Source organism: Myotis yumanensis, unplaced genomic scaffold, assembly GCF_028538775.1.
Source record: "Myotis yumanensis isolate MYYU_CA2020_CCGP unplaced genomic scaffold, mMyoYum1.0.hap1 SCAF_10, whole genome shotgun sequence".
In the NCBI taxonomy this organism is placed as follows: domain Eukaryota; kingdom Metazoa; phylum Chordata; class Mammalia; order Chiroptera; family Vespertilionidae; genus Myotis; species Myotis yumanensis.
The window spans coordinates 46,974,739-46,992,461 of NW_027223761.1; the positions used below are offsets into that span (position 1 = coordinate 46,974,739).

A 17,723-nucleotide genomic window follows, 5' to 3' on the forward strand; every position below is an offset into this window, starting at 1 on the left:
GCTGGTGAGGGTGGTAGCAGAGACATGTGGTTTGGGGACTGGGTGGTCTGTGAGCTGAGTTCCTGATGCAGAAGTGGCATTGATGCCTTTGTCCGCAGTGGTTGCAATCAACTTGAGCTCCTGGCAGAGTATAGTTGCTGAGTGGGAATGGGCAACAGCCTTAGTTTTCTCATTAGGCCACTGTTTTGCATAATTTTGAGTGATTTTCTTGGAAGCTTAGCCTCAAGACTGTTGCCTCCAGTCTTTCCAAGAATTCTGAGCTACCTAGTATTCTTTGAATAAGCCCCTTTCTGCTTAATTTGTCAGCATCAGCTTCTGTCACTTGCAGCCAGGAAATAATATATGCAGCAGATCCTGGCAGTCAGAGTGGATATAGTTTTAAATACCAGAACCAGATCATCCTCTAATTTGCCCTTTCATTCTTTTTTTTTTAATTTATTGATTTAAGAGAGAGATATCCATTTATGTTGTTCCACTTATTTATGCATTCATTGGTTGATTCTTGTATGTGGCCTGACTGGGATTGAACCTGAAACCTGAAACCTGAAACCTGGGCATATCAGGATGACACTCTAACCAACAGAGCTACCCAGCCAGGGCTACCCTTTCATTCTTCCCTCATCCTAAGAGTGCTCGTGAGTTCTCAGATAGAAGGGACTGTGATAAAATGAAGAGAATTGGGTCATTAGGGACCCAGCAGCTCTCCTGAAGGAAACCCCCTGCAATATAGTCAGTCAGAAGAAGTAGAGGGTATTTTCCTGATTGTTAGAGGGGAAGAAGAGGGCCAGATGTCGGTGGCAGGGATGAGACCAGCAGTGGCCCAGTAGATAGAACGAAGGGGCCAACTATAAAAATCTCACCCTCACCCCTAAGGCTTCTCAAGTGAATAATCGGGGTAGGAGGTCCTGAGGGAAAAACACACACTTCTAGATCATCAAGAAGATGTGATCTATAGAACTAGGACTGGGGAGAATACTGTGAGTGGACCCATCTGGACCCAGTGGCAGGCTAGACCAGGCCCTAGGTATTAAGGCTACCAACCCATTATCTCAATGGCAACTATTTCCCCTCCCCAGTTTATCATTTGTCCTTTCATTTTGTATTGGTTGACCAAAAAGTTTTAATTTAGCATATATTCAATCCTACTGACATTTTCCCTTGAGATATCTTCCATTGCTTTCTGTTTAGATAACATCTCTTCAAAAATAAGTTCAGTATATATTTGCTTGTAGTTTTTCTTGTTTTATTTATTTACACTGAACCCTTTATGTCATCTAGAATTCATTTTTGTGTATGGTACGATCACCATGTATCTCAATGCTTGGATAATGGTTGGCTAAAAGTAACCAGGCAACATGAGACATGCTCCACAAATTAGAAGAATGTTTTGCAATAATGAGACACAATTCTTTACCTTAAAAATTATCAGGGGTTTAGAAAAAATCTGTGAAGGTGAACATGGAGGAAAAGGACACCCTGACTGTGCTGTCTTCAACTTCTCCATTCTGTTTAAGAGCCCATGGTTAAATAAATAGCAGTCAAGGCAAGAAAAAGAAAAAGGGGGGGAACCAATTGATTAAAGGAGACGTAAGAAACATCAATCCAGTACAAATGCGGGCCTTGTTTAGATCATGTTTCAAATAAAACAACTTTTTAAAAAATGAGACAATTGGAATTTGAACACTGACATTTGAGGACAGTAAGGAATGGTTATTTTGTTAGAGCTACTAATTATGGATATGTTTTTAAACAAGTTCTTATCTTTGAGAGATACATACATAAATATATGATGTCTGGTGTTTACTTTAAAAATAATGCTGTGGTACGGAGAGGGTAGGATATAAATGAGACAAGATTGGCTGTGAGTTGTTCATTGTTGAAGTTGGGTGATGGGTGCATGAGGATTTATTATACCATCCTTTCTACTTTTACATAATACTTGAATATTTCCATAATAAAAAGTAGAGATTTTAAAAGTATCGTGGCAATTATGCAGGGGTGGGGATTGTTAAATATTCCCAGTTAGGGGGTGAAGCCCCCTGTTTCTCGGAGTGGCGCTTTTGGGCCAGATCACAGAGCCTTGCCTAAGCTGTCCATGGAATTTCAACAACAGCAAATCTTTACTGAGAGCCTGTGTGTGTCAGGTCCAATGAGGGAAAAAGGTTTTTCCACTGTGACACAGAAAGAGATGAGCCACGGACCAGTTACAGAAGTAGCATAATGAAGTCACTGCTCTTACAAAAGGTCCCTAAAAAGTCCTCTAAAATAGATGTCATTTGTGTAATTTTTAAAATACACTTTTACTAAGAAAAGAATAGAACATGATCAGACCATAACACATTGCTGTTTAACGTGATCCACAAATTTTCTAAGTGTCATCAGGACAAAGCACCTTAGGCAGGCCTACCTCACACTCAGAGCCTGCCTCCTTCCCAGCCCCCGCTCCTACCCCTCATCCCCACACACCACACTCCACCACAGGAAGGACTGGAGTTCCCAGATCACAGCTCATGGAGTTTATGTTCTCCTGGGGAAGTTTCATTAATTCACTCAACAGCATTCACTGCTTCCCCTGAACCAGACCTTATGCCAATGCTCTGTCTCACCACTACCTGGACTGCCTTTCTCCCTCATCCGGTCATCCTTCCTCCCTCATCTTCCTTGTCAGCTTCTCTCAGAAACCTTTGAACCACTCAAGCTAAAGGAGGTGCCCCTCTTCTATACTCTCTACGTGGAGGATAGCAGGGGAGGCTAGGGGACATGTCTTATTTCTCCCGCTAGACTCGGAGGCAGAGGTAAAATCCTGTTTAGGCACAGTGAGTGGTGTAAGGCCCGAGTCAGATTAGAAGGTAAGTGCTAGTTGAATAAATAAGTGAATGGCCAAAACCGGTTTGGCTCAGTGGATAGAGCGTCGGCCTGCGGACTGAAAGGTCCCAGGTTCGATTCCGGTCAAGGGCATGTACCTTGGTTGCGGGCACATCCCCAGTAGGAGATGTGCAAGAGGCAGCTGATCGATGTTTCTCTCTCATCGATGTTTCTAACTCTCTATCTCTCTCCCTTCCTCTCTGTAAAAAATCAATAAAATATATTTTTAAAAAAATAAAAATAAAAATAAAAATAAATAAATAAATGAGTGAATGAATGGCATATAATAAACCCACAAAGGCAAGGCTTTATGTTGTTTTGTTCTACTTTATCCTTAGCACCTAGAACCGTACCTAGCACATTAAATATTTGTCAAAATAATTAGTTACCTGTCAAAGAAAAATCAAGACGTCATGTATGTTAATACATACAAACTGGCCATTTGCTGTGGTTCGCCTATCTGTGGATTGGCAGATGACTTTATCCAGGGCTAAGAAAAAAAAAAATAAAGACAAATAGTGTTTTAGAGGTCAAATACAATAAAATGTTTTTGATATCTTATTGAGCCGTAACCTGGACTTAATTAAAACCTATCCCTAAGTCTAAGGGAGACCAACCAGGGCATTTGTTTCTTGTTTTCACAAGCATTGCTTCAGAAATCAATATATAAAATGTTGATTTTACTTCACCTGAAAAAAGAAGTTAAGATTGTTGGAACGTCAGTAGCTTCTCATTTGACCCAGGTCACTGTCTGTGTGCCTACTGCCTACGGCTCTAGAGAAATATAGACAGCAATGGGGCAGCACGTGATTTCCTGGATCTGGAACAGCCAGGACCCAGGGAAAGCCTCACATCATGAATGACATCACCCTCATTGATCTAATTTCTACAACACAATGGAATAATGTCTTCTTGCCCAAACCTACTACAGCGGTTTGGAGCAGCAGCAACTCTACTGCGGGACAATGGGAGGGCTGCATGGACAAAGGGCGATTGTTGACCCCCCTACCCCCTCCCACTCCCCCACGTCCCCCCTCCCCACAGAGGGCGGCTTACAAAGTGATCTTTCTTAGGAGTTCTGCCTGGAACTATTGTGCCCCCATGACAGGTGCTCTTACATAAGGAAGGGCGAACCAGATTCCATTTGGATTTATTTTTTTTAAACCACCCTTCTCTGGAATTGTCCTCGCTAAAAGTCACTGGAACAGCGGGAGGGGAAAGCGAGATCCTGAACCCCCCGGGGGAACTGAAGCCGCGTTTCCTTTCCCTCTTTTCACTCCTCCACCTTCTCACAGATGCCATCCACTGGGACAGCCTTTGAGAGGAGGCTTTATTCCCCGCTTTTCCCTTCAGGATCCCGCCGCACAGAATCTTCACTGGGTTTTCACAAAGAAAACTAGGACTGCCTTTATGTTACGCAATCCCCCGCTACCGTCAGCCCTGAAAGCAGCGTGCAGGCTCTACCCTCTGCTAATCAAACACAGTTATTCTCTGAAACACTTTCAGTGCCTGTTGAGAAACAAGTGGGAACAGAAAGGACAGTCTCTCAGCATGTAACGTAGAAATGTACAGAAAATAGGTAATACTGAGTTCTGCATGTGAAAATAACAACCTGTGGAGGGGCAGTAGGATCATTTCATAGCGCTATCAAGATATGCACATGACATGCGCCCTTTGACCCAACACTGCCGCTGTAGGATTCTAGCTCACAGAAAGGTTCACAACTGGGAGCAAAGGTATATGCATGGCACTGCTTACTGACTCGCAAGTACAGAGCTGCACGAATCGACAAAAAGAGAAACACCGTGTATTATGGTGTAGAAAAAGTAAATTGCAGAACAATATGCAATAGATGATCCCATTTTTGTTTTAACAGAAACCCACACCATACGTATGTGGAAGCACTGCCTGTATATATTCATAAAGAAAAAGGTTGGAGAGAGAGCAACACTGCAATCCAGTGGCAGCTCGACCTGCTCATCACACAACAGCCAATAAGCTGAGTGACGGTGAGTTGGGACAAGGAAAATGACTTCCTTCGGAAAGCCAGAAAACCCAGAAGATCCCAGACTAGCATCCTAAAGAATCATATTGAGAAACTGCAGAATTCAGGCTTCCTATATGCCAGGGGAAGGGAGGGATATGGAAGGGTTTGAGGTCAGGAGGCAATTGATGACCTCTGACATCTGGACTGCAGCAAGGGTCCAAGGGGATGGTGAAACCTCCTTGCTTGTGGTCAACAAACCACTTGCCTTGGTATCAGTCATGGGATTCCTAAAAATCTTTTTTTTAAATATATTCTTACTAGAGGCCTGGTGCACGGATTCGTGCACTGGTGGGGTCAGTCTGGCCTGCAGGGATTGGGCCGAAACCAGCAGTCCAACATCCCCTGAGGGGTCCCGGATTGCAAGAGGGCACAGGCCAGGCCGAGGGACCCCACCCATGCATGAATCCGTGCACCAGGCCTCTAGTATACACATAAGATCTTTGGTTAATCTCTTTCTGCCCTCTCCCCTTTCCTCTGAGATTCATCCGTCTGGTCCATGATTCCATGCCTGTGCATTGGGTGTCTGCTCCCTGGTGATCAGTGCGTATCATAGCTAATGTCGAACAGTTGAACAGTCAAACGGTCACTTAGGCTTTTACATATATACATTGATTTCAGAGAGGAAGGAAGAGGGAGAGATAGAAATATAAGTAATGAGAGAGAATCATTGATTGGTTGCCTGCTGCATATCCCACACTGGGGATTGAGCCTGCAAGCCAGGCATGTGCTCTGAGTGGGAATCGATCCGTGACCTCCTGGCTCATAGGTCAACACTCAACCACTGAGCCAAGCCAGCTGGGATTAAAAATCTTTTGATAAACATACCTTCCTATCTCCTTGGGAGGTAGTTTCAAGCCAGGAGGTTGTTTCAGTAATTCCTAGGCTACAGGTTTGATTCCTTTAGTGATTAGCATATCGATGTGCAGAACTAAGGAAAATTTGCTAATCCACACATTATGGGAACTGGGCAGGCTGAAGCGAAATGGAGTCAGAAAACTTTTTATTATGGAAATTTCAAACATACAGAAAAGGGGAAGGCATAGTATAATGAATCCATGTGTCCATTATCATCCAGAGTCAACTATTTTTAATATTCTGTACCATTGTTTCACCTACCTCCAACACACACTTTTTAATAAGCATTTTAAAAAATATTTTTATTGATTTCAGAGTGGAAGGGAGAGGGAGAAAGAGATAGAAACATCAATGATTGGCTGCCTCCTGCACACCCCCTATTGGGGGTCAAGCCCACAACCCGGGCATGTGCCCTTCAGTCCACAGGCCAATGCTCTATCCAATGAGCCAAACCAGGTAGGGCAATAAGCAAATTCAAGACATCATTTCATCATAAATATTTCAATCTCTGAAAATAAGAACTTTTAAAAACATATAGTCTGATAAATACCATTATCACACATAATAAAGTTAATAATTCCTTAATATTATTAATATTCAATCCATGTAAATTTTCCCAGATTGCCTCAAAAATATCTTTTTATTCAAATGTATCTCTTAAATTTCTTTCTCCTTCAATCTATAATTTCCATCTCCCTTTTTCTTCATAAGATTTATTTATTAAAGAAATGAATCACTTGTCTTAAAGAATTTTTCCATCTTCTTGACTTGATTTCTTCTGTCCTTATGGTATAATTTTAACATGCTTCTCTTCCTTTATATTTCTCACAGTCTGGTGTTAGAGACTTCTTAAATTCAGGTTCAATTCTTTTAGCAAGACTATTACTTAAATGGTTATGTGTAGTTGCTACAGCATCTTATCAGGGGGCAATTAAGTCTGGCTGGCCCACTTTTAATTTAAAAAAAATTTTTTTTAATTGACTTCAAAGAGGATGGGAGAGGGAGAAAGAAAGAGAAACATCAATGATGAGAGAGAATCATTGACCTGCTGCTTCCTGCATGCCTCCCACTGGTAATCAACCCCACAACCCGGGCATATGCCCAACCAGGAATTGAACCATGGCCTCCTGGTTCTTGGGTCAACGCTCAAACACTGAGCCACACCAGCCGGGCTGGCTGTCCCACTCTTAGTAACACTAAGGTTGAACAGTAGATTCAGGGGCTGCCAGCCTGATACAACCTTATAAAGTTCCTCATCAACCTTTCATTGAATAGTTTTGGCAACCATTGATGATTTTTGCATAGATTCATTATTTCGTTACGGACTTAGATTCATTTAAAATCCTGTAAGACAGGTGTTTTCAACACCATCCTAAGATGAAATAATATATCTTAGTTTTGGGACCAAAAAATAATCTTGCTTATTACCCATCATAAGTTTTTTTTGTAAGAGTAACTGAGTTTTTAGCCTTATTTCCTAAGACCATGAGTATTCTGCAACCCTCTAAGCCCCATCTGGGACTATTTTGTTACTTAGATTGACATTTTTATTAACCTGTTATTGGGAATTTTTATTTTTGTTTCAACTCCTAAATAATTTATAAAAAATAAGAAGAGACCAGCTGTTGTGGCTCAGTGATTGAGCATCAACCCATGAGCCAGGAGGTCAGGTTCAATTTCCCAGCCAGGGCACATGCCCACATTTTGGGCTCGATCCTCAGTAGGGTGTGTGCAGGAGGCAGCCATTCAATGATTCTTTCTCATCATTGATGTGTCTGTCTCTCTCTCCCTCTCCCATCCTCTCTCTTAAATCAATAAAAACATATATTTTTAAAAGTAAGAAGACAAATAAGCCCTAACCGGTTTGGCTCAGTGGATAGAGCATCAGCCTGCGGACTCAAGGGTCCCGGGTTCGATTCCGGTCAAGGGCATGTACCTTGGTTGCAGGCACATCCCCAGTAGGGGGTGTGCAGGAGGCAGCTATCGATGTTTCTCTCTCATCGATGTTTCTAACTCTCTATCCCGCTCCCTTCCTCTCTCTAAAAAATCAATAAAATATATTTTTAAAAAATAAAAATAAAAGATTATTCATTCCTCCATGATAAATGTCGTGGTAAGCCAGTTAAACATCTCTGAATCATTTTCAATTTCACGCCCTGCGTAACTACCCTTTACATTAGATAAGGTTGTTACTTTCATCTCATTCATTTCACATTCATTTCTGTTCTCACTCATTTCACATTCATTATGGCTTCTGTCCTGGACCAGGTTGTGAAGCTAAAGAGAGGGAAGGCCCAGGCCCTGTCCTCCAGGGGTTCCCAATCACCTATACTGGTAAAATAGAGAAATGTCCAGAAGGTTCTTGGGGGTACAGGAAAGAGGTACCCCAGACTATGCAATCAGGGAAAGCTGCTCAAAGGAGGAGAAGTTAAGCTGAGTTTTGAAGGATGAGTGGAAAGTAACTCAGGGGAAGGGCATTCCAGGGAAAGAAAACCCATACAAAGGCACGGAGGCAGGAAAGAATAGGCCCTTTGAGAGCACTGCGCAGGGCTGTGTGTGGCTGGGGAGTAAGGTTTACAGGGAGGGGCGGCTGTGGTGGAGCAGCAGCAGGGCCAGGACATGAAGAGCCTTGCCTGCCAGGCTGAAGAGTTAGGGTGTCCCTGAAGGATTTTAAGCAGAAGAGGGACAGAATCTAATTTATGTTGTATATTTTTTTCCTCGGTAGATTTTTTTTAATTTTTTCTCTATTGAGGTGAAATTCACATAACATGAAATAAATCATTTTTTAAAGTATATATTTATTGTTTTGAGAGAGAGAAAGGGAGAGGGAAAGAGAGAGAAACATTGATGAGAAACACCGATCAGCTGCCTCCTATACACACACACACACACACACACACACACACTGAAGATCAAGTCCTGAACCCGGGCATGTGCCCTGACCAGGAATCAAACCAACTGAGCCCACCGGCCAAGGCAAAATAAATCACTTCTACATGAACAACTCAGTGGCATTTAGTAAATTCACAATGTTGTACAACCACTACCTCTATCTAGTTCTGAAACATCTTCATTGCCCCCAAAGGAAACCCATGCCTGATAAGGAATCAGTTCCCAGTCCCCCCACCCCCAGCCCCTGGCAGTCAGCAATCAGCTTTCTGCCTATGGGTTAGCTATTCCCTCAGTACATTTTTCTTTCTAAAATTACACAAGTAATTACACAATTACACAAGTGGATTCGCTCTAGAAGAATTAAAATGCAGATGAGCACAAGAAAATAAATGTTGTTCGTAACCTTCGTATCATAAGTAACTTTCAGAGGCTGGGTATCCTTCCGAAAGGTTTTTTCTGAGCTTCCTCACTCCTATCCCCTGTGTACTTGACAGTGGCCTCCAACCTACTGGAGTCTCCCCAGCTGTTGATAAATCAAAGAATTCTGCTCAAACCCCTACCCTGTAAATGGCATGAAACCCAAGTCCCTGCGGTGTCTCTGAGGGTTCTGGGGACTTTGGAGGAAGGGAAGGAATGGGGGTATATTTCTTTTGATCACCGATAGCTCAGATTTTCTACCTTGATCCCCACTCCTCATTTCACCTCCTGGACAAAACTGTCCCTTCTATACTTCCCCAACCCCTTCTCTCTCCCAAATATGGTCGAAACAAGCAAACTTCTAGGCAAGATTTGGGAGCAAAAGAGGATGGCTTATATTAAAGAAAAACAAAGAAGAACTCAGAGCACAACTTGAAACTGAGACTAGGGAGAAGTTCTTTTAAGAGTTCATTAGTTGTCGAAACCGGTTTGGCTCAGTGGATAGAGCGTCGGCCTGCGGACTGAAAGGTCCCGGGTTCGATTCCGGTCAAGGGCATGTGCCTTGGTTGCGGGCACATCCCCAGTAGGAGATGTGCAGGAGGCAGCTGATCGATGTTTCTCTCTCACTCTCATCGATGTTTCTAACTCTCTGTCTCTCTCCCTTCCTCTCTGTGAAAAGTCAATAAAATATATTTAAAAAAAAAAAAAAAGAGTTCATTAGTCATCCTTATCACTGGAAAATTCTCATTGGCCATTTCTCCACTTGCCCAGCTTCTATCCCTGCCTCGCAGCCTCCCTCCCTAACCTTTTCATTCTCCAAATTCAATCTCCTCCAGCTGTGAACTCCAAAACACTCATTCGCAATTCCCTTCCCCTTTTGCACCAGGCAATTGAGCACTCCTTTTGCTTTGCTCTAAACTACAATGAGATTCTAAGTTCTGCTGCTAAACCAACAGTCCCTCCCTATCAGAATCCTAGTGCCAGGTTGTCAAACTAACTTCTTTCCACCTGCTGGCTGCATTTCCATTACTGCTTTGTTATTTTAAATATCTTTCCATAAATAGTTTTTGTTCCTAAATATTCTTCTTCTACCTCTTTTGAAGTGACTGCATATTTCCCCTATTTTTGGACACTTAGATTGTTATTATTATAGACAGTGCCATGTTATATATTAAGGATTATTAAGGATATAGAGATATATGTTGAGGATTATTAAGGATATAAGTGTGGAAGGGGGCACAGCAGGAGTGTATTTCAATCCTTTCTTAAAGAAAAGATAGTAGAGCATTCTGAGTACCTGAAAACCTGTGCAAAAGTTTTTCCAAATAAACTTTAAAATAGATTTCTTTCATGTTCTAAAAGAAAAAGTTCTTGGTATTTTTATTGGGGTTTTGTTAAATTTATAGGCTTAGCTTGAGAAAAAATTAATATCTTTATAATATTTACTCTTCCAGTACAGTAATATAGAATATCTCTCCCTTTACTTAAATTTTACTTTAGATGGTAAAGTTTTATAGATTTGCACACTTATCATTAAGTTTATTACTTGGTACTTTGATTATTTTTTTTTGTCTTGATATATGGGTTCTTTTTCCCATTATCTTTCTTAACTAATTATTGCCCATACATAAGGAAATTATTGTTTTTTAAATATTTCTATCATAATTGCCAAACTTTTTGAACTCTGTTATTATTTCTGATGGTTTTTCAAGCAACCATATAATCTTCAAGTAATGATCATTTTTTTCTCTTCCTATCTAATATTTATACCTCCCTCATTGATTAGCAATTCCAGAGTAATGATAAATAATTACAATGACAGCCCTAGCTGGTTTGACTCAATGGATAGAGTATCAGCTTGTGGACTGAAGGGTTCCAGGTTTGATTTCAGTCAAGGGCACATACCCAGGTTGCAGGCTCGATCCCCAATAGGGGGCATGCAGGAGGCAGCCGATCAATGATTCTCTCTCATCATTGATGTTTCTATCTCTCTCTCCCTCTGCCTTTGTCTCTGAAATCAATAAAAATATATTTTTAAATGATAATATCAAATTATTAGTTTTAATGGAATACTTCTTCAATACTTTATTGCTAAGTATAATATTAACTGTTGGTTTGAGATCAATACCCCTTAATATTAACACATTAAAATTTTCTTAAATAAAAAAATCTATATTTATTTTTATCAAAAAAATTTTAGCATTCTGTTAAGATGATCATATTATTTTTCTCCTTTGATACACTGATGTCATAAATTATATAAGTAGGTACCTTTAACTCTGAACTTTTCTTATATCCTTGGAGTAAACCTTATTTGGTCATGATTATCTGCCTTTTAAAGTTATAATTGCAAGGTCAGTTCAGAAGAAATGGGTTGAAAGAAGGCAAGGTCAAGGGCAGAGAGAACATGTAGGAAGCGATTACAGTTCTGAAATAAAACAGCGGCCATGGAAACAGAGAAGAGGTCTGGATCAATGAGATATTTAGGAGGAAAGATCAATAGTGACTCACTGGATATGAAATCTGAAGAAATTAAATAACTGCCGGGTTCTTGATTTGGTGACATTTACAAGATAGAGCTACAGGAAGAAAAGCAGGTTTGGTGAGGGTTGGGAAAGAGGATAGAAGATGAGCTCGCTTCTAGGACTCTTAAGTTTTACCACCTGAGTTATCAGGCAGAGACAGGTTAGCCATCATCTCCACGGATCTAGAGCAGAGAGACTTGGGCTGCAGATATTGATTTGGTAATTATCAGTGCATAGGAGACAGCTAAGTGTGGAGAGTGAGAACACAGGAAGGCTAAAAATGAAGCCACAAAGAATATCTCATTTTAAGAGGTGGGAGAAGGAAGAAGTCCCTTAGAAGTCACAGCCAGAGAAGCAGGAACAGAAACTATTCTGTTAATCAGGAAAACAAGAGGAAGATAGAGTTTCAAGGAGAGAGTGATCAATAGTGTCCAATGCCCCTAGCTGGTTTGGCACAGTTGGTAGAGCGTCGGCCTGAGGACTGAAGGGTTTGATTCTAGTCAAGGGCACATGCCCAGGTTACGGGCTTGATCCCCAGCAGGGGACGTGCTGAAGCCATGGATCAATGATTCTCTCTCATCATTGATGTTTCTATCTCTCCCTTTTCCTTCCTCTCTGAAGTCAATATATATATACTTTTCTTAAAAAGTGTCCAATGGAGCAAAGCTATCAGCAAGACAACGATTAGGAAGAATCTAGATTTGCTGCGCTCTCATTGAGGACCTCCACCGCGCACTGCAGTGGAAAGATGAGGGTGGTATCTGATTGTGCTGTGGACGGTGCACACCCTCACTCCTCTGACTGCCTCCTTTTTCCCAAAGGCACTCACCTCCTGGACTGCTGCCGCCTCTGCTGAGCTCCCTGGAGTCAGAACTGAAGCTCAGACCAGCATGGCCCGCACAGCCTCCCACCTGCACTACTTCGCTTCTTCCTCTCAGGATGAAATGCCGTAACACAGGGCACGAAATCTTCCTTCTGGAGCTGGTATCAACGGACTGGATGATGCATCACTGAAGTTGCACAGAAGTACGGGAGAGTATCTTCTAGTGGCACAAACCTTGACAAAGGGGAAATGGCAGACAGAAATGAAGCAAACAGATGCACTTTTCTCATTTTGCCCTTCCACAGACTGTTTCAAAGATTGCGATTCCCCCCTGAGGCCATGACAGAGACTCCTGTAGCTCAAGGAATCTACCTGCTAAGTGGCCTGCTGTTTCTCATCATGGTTTGTTGGAAGCCCTTGCTGGCATGGTAATGCATCATGTTGAATTGCTTGATGTGCCTTTTTCTTCACTTTTACCTTCCTAAACTCAGCCTCCACCCACAAAAAAGAATCAGCACTTTAATCTTGACCCCAGGCTCTGTAATCTAGAGAATTTGGGCTAAGACACAGTTACTAAATTGGTAAAAGTAGTAGGAGAAAGACTATTTAAACTCCACTTGAACTATTTGAACTAAGAGTGTCTTTAGAGCATGTGTTCCATTTTTCTGAGATTTCAACATAATGTAATGAGAAAGGGAATAAAAAGGAAGTCACTGTAATAGCGTGAATAGAGATTAGATTTGAGAAAGATAGAATTGGACCAGGTACAAAACTGTCAACCAATTGATGTGTTTCTCTCTGTCTTTCCCTCTCTCTTCCACGCTCCCTAAAAATCAATGGGAAAATGTCCTCAGGTGAGGATTAAAAAAGAAAAAAAGAAAAGAAAGTGGTCATTAGGAAAAATACATAGAAACATGGGTAAATGATGTTCAATAATGTTGAGTGAAAATAATTAAAATATAAAACATTTGGAATTATAATAATAGCCTGCTGGGGTCCAACCCCAGCAGGTCCAGGGGTCCCCAAAGGTGAGGATGGAGTCGGCGAAGAAGGAATGACATGGAGACAGCGTTCAGTTGATCAGCACCCTAGCCAGGATCTCTAGCCAAGTTCTGGTCAGGATCTCCAGCGAAGTTCTGGTTAGGATCTCCAGCCAGGTGCTGTGTCCATGTTCTCTTGCTAGGTTCTCCAGCCAAGATCTGTAGCCAGGTTCTGTCCAGGATCTTTTGCCATGTTCTCTCGCTAGGTTCTGTCTCTAGGTTCTGTCTAGGATCTCCAGCCAAGTCCTGTCTCTTGGTTCTCTCTCTAGGTTCTTTCTCTTGTTGTCTTGTTACATCTGTATTTATACCAGTTGATCTTAATCCTGTCAATTTCTATTACAAAAGTTAGGGCGTTTCTTATCTCCATTCCAGGGAATAAAGATTATGTAGCTTAACTACCCGCCTGGCACTAAATTAAGGGGTTGTATCCCCTCCCTAACCTCAGGGAAAGATCCCCACCTGGGGAAACAACCTTTCTTGGAGAGGTGACCTTGGTTAAAACACATGGCGCTAAAGGGAGCAAACATATTAAGAACAGTATGCTATATATGTCAGGTCCATTGAAACATATGCTGTGCAGATGTTTCTTTCCTGCAGCGACTGTGTCAAGCAGCAAGGATGGACCGGCTGCTGGCAATAGCCTACATTTATTAAGAATTTACAATTGGCCCTAACCAGTTTGGCTCAGTGGATGGAGCGTCGGCCTGTGGACTGAAGGGTCCCAGGTTCGATTCCGGTCAGGGGCATGTGCCTTGGTTGCGGGCACATCCCCAGTTTGAGGTGTGCAGGAAGCAGCTGATCAATGTTTCTCTCTCATCGATGTTTCTAACTCTCTATCCCTCTTCCTTCCTCTCTGTAAAAAATCAATAAAATATATTTTAAAAAAAAGAATTTACAATTGAAAAAATATACACACATGGGTATGAATTAGAATGGAAATAGTTGTTTTAGGATATGAGATTTGGGTTAATTTTTATTTTCTTGAAATTTTTCTTTGATATTATCACAGCAATTTATCAATTAAATATAATGTAAGAACTAATTCTAAAAGAAAAACAAACGGATGAATACCCAAATTACTGCTATTGATTTTCCTATGTCTTGGCATGTGTTTCAGTTTATAATGGAGAAGCACTGGCAGGAAATTTGACTTCTACAGGAAACAACAAAGCAATCACTTGTAAACTTTTTTAGAGAGAGAGAGAAAATGAGGGGTTTTGGTTTGAAAGTTTGAAAAGAAAACTTAAGTAGCGTTTATTTCAGATACATGACTTGAAGGGACCATGCTATCCCTTCAGCTCTTCTAGGGATTCCCACGTGAGGCCCACAGCCTGGTGGTTTGCATTTGGGGAGCTCTGTGTCTGGACTCCAGCTCCACCACTTACTGGCTGTGGAGTCTTTGGTCAAATTACATAAGTTCTCTAAGCCTCAGCTCCCTCCTTTAAAAATAGAGACATAGAGAATCCACCTTATAGACAGTGTGAGGCTTAAACAACAGGAGGCACGTAAAACAAGCACCTAACCCTGCCTGATCGGCAGCTAGTGTTCAGTAAATGCAAGTTCCCTTATCCCTCCGTTCCCTCCTCAGAAACCCACCACGTAAAAGTGAACCCCCCACCCTGGCCAGGTGGCTCGATTGGATGGACCATCGTCCTGTCCACCAAAAGGCTGCGATTCAGTTCCAGTCAGGGCACTCCCCAGGTTTCGGTTCCATCCCGGGTTGGGGCACCTGTGGGAGGCAACCAATTGATGTTCCTCTCACACATCAATGTTTCTCTCTCTCTCTCTCTCTCTCTCTCTCTCTCTCTCTCTCTCTTCCTCTCTCTAAAATTAGTAAAAGTATATCCTCAGGTGAAGATTTTTAAAAAAAAGTGGACCTACCTACAGGAGACTACCTACGAGGACTCAGTGCCTGGCACACAGTGGGTTCCCAATAAAGATATGATGGATGGATGGACGGATGGATGGATGGATGGATGGATGGATGGATGGATGGATGGTTGGATGGATGGATGGATGGATGGATGGATGGTTGGATGGATGGATGGATGGATGGATGGATGGACGGATCTGTCTTTAGATCCCTAGCAGAAGAGACATTGGGTTTGTTCTACGTATTTCTAAAGACTACAACTGGTACCAGGAAGTACAGTGGTAATGCCTCTATATTTTTTAAGCAGAGAGAGTGAGTTGGCCAAGTAAGGAACAGGTTACTGGGGAGGAGACCTTGGGAAGAACAGAAGTGAAAAGGAGGCTTCGCTGAGGAAGACACACACACACACACACACACACACACACACACACACGCGCGTGCATGCACATCTTGGGACCCTGCTGGGAAGAGTCGCTCTCTGGGTCTGAGAGGACTGCGCTCTGCCAAAGGTGTGCTGCTCGCTTCTTTCTGTCCCTGATGCGCTGAGGGTGGACAACGTTTAGGCCAGGAGGGAGGGCAGCCCAGAGCAGTGGGGCCCCCACTGGTGTCAGCAATATCCTAGAATAATCAATCTTGTGTGGAAGGCCTGACTCGGAGGGATAGGCCCCTCACATGCCCAGGCTCGGGTGTAGATCATGGGCTGTTTCCACTTGCTTTTCTTGTAGAAGAGGTGGAAGCTACAAGGAGGCGGCGTCTCACATTCAGTCAGGAACAGCATTCCGACAAAGCTGCGCGAACATGGAAGCTCCCACCTCAGCAGCTGGGGCTCCCCACCCCAGGCTCTGGGCTGGGAGGGACGTTGCCATGGTCGTCGTTATGCTGGGGAGGTTATTCTAGATTCAGGCTGATGGCTAAAATGCAAAAACTCTTTCCTGCCTGAGATTTTATTTCATCGGAGACTCTCACACTCTCAAAACTCGGCTTTCTACTGACACCCACAGGCCTGCTTGTCAACATCACCACACAGCTCAGCCCGGAGAAGGCGCCATCCTTCCCAGCTCACACGTTCAACTTTACCTGGGCTGACAGGCGTTCCTGTCTCCAGATATTCCCAGGGGAGGAGTCTCACAGGAGACGAGGTGTTATGATCTTGCAGTATCGCCATGTCTCGAAACAGCTACAGAACCAGGACAGAAACACAGTCAGAGGAAGGTCCCCCTCCTCCCCAGACTCATGGAGAAGGAAACGGGCCATATACACGACAAGATAAAGTACCACAGGAGGCAGACCTGGCCAAACGGCTAATGTGGGTGATTAGTGCCAGGGACGTAGAGTAGATAAAAAGATCCCGGTGGTATAGGTGGAAGGGCTTTGGGGAAGGGAGTGAAACTAGCGCTGGCTCTTGAAGAAATAATCCAGAAGGTGAGGTGGGGTAGGAGCAGATGGCAGTGAGTGTAGCGGAAGAGCCTGGGCTCCGGAGTCCAACAGACCTGCGTCAGGTTCTGGCTTCTCCTCGCTGGCTGTGACGTCAGCTGGCCCCTTAAAGTCTCTGAACATCAGCTTCCTCCTCTTGCCATGGGAATGCTCACACCTTCCTCGGGAGCTTGCATGGGTTAGAGATAACACATTGACTTGCTCGGTGTTTGGCACATGATAAGCGCTCCAAGGGCAGCTTGCATTGCTGTGGATTTGACACAGGAGTGACCCTGGGGTGTTCGGGGAGTATAACAGGAGACGATTTGACTGGAAGCACAGAAAGTGAGCCTGAGGCGGTGTCGTGTGCTAGACAGAACCCAGGACGAGGAGTCAGGAGCCCTCGGTTTGAGTTACTTATCTCATCTTACCAGACAAGTCACTTCCACGTTCTCCGGGCCTCTCTTTGCCGTCTGTACAGTGAGGACGCTGGTCCAGAGATGTATTTCTCTACCCTGGCTGCACATTGGAATCATCTAGAGAGTTTTTAAAATTCTCAAGACCATGCTGCACCCCAGACAGCTAAAGCAGAACTTCTCAGGCTGGGACTCCAGACAGCAGACTAAAAACAGAAACAAAACAACAACAACACGATACTTTGCTGTTAATTATAGGTACTGTTTTTACACTAGATCTTTAGAATTTATTCATCTAGCACTTCTGAAACTTTGTACCCACTGAACAACAACTCATTTCCCCCTCCTCCTGGCTCCTGGCAACCACCATTCTATTCTCTGCTTCTGGGAGTTTGACTGTTTTATTTATTTTTTAATCCCCATCCGATATTTTTCCATCGATTTTTAGGGAGTGGAAGAGAGAGGGAAAGACAGAGAGAAACACATCGATGTGAGAGAAACACATCGATTGGTTGCCTCCAACCAGGGCCAGGGCCCAAGGAGCCTGCAACCAAGGC

At 43.0% G+C, this 17,723-nt stretch overlaps 1 long non-coding RNA gene across 1 annotated transcript in view; it reads right to left on the reverse strand.

Annotated features, from left to right (window-relative positions):
* The window catches only part of LOC139017364 (uncharacterized), a 54,055-nt gene extending 37,145 nt beyond the window's left edge, over positions 1 to 16,910 (reverse strand). The window contains exons 1-4 of the long non-coding RNA XR_011472850.1: positions 16,828 to 16,910; positions 16,415 to 16,514; positions 12,431 to 12,658; positions 3,255 to 3,355 (exon numbers count right to left, since the gene is read on the reverse strand). This is a non-coding gene — a long non-coding RNA (uncharacterized lncRNA). The remainder of the gene's footprint in view (positions 1 to 3,254; positions 3,356 to 12,430; positions 12,659 to 16,414; positions 16,515 to 16,827) is intronic.
* Positions 16,911 to 17,723: the final 813 nt, after the last annotated feature.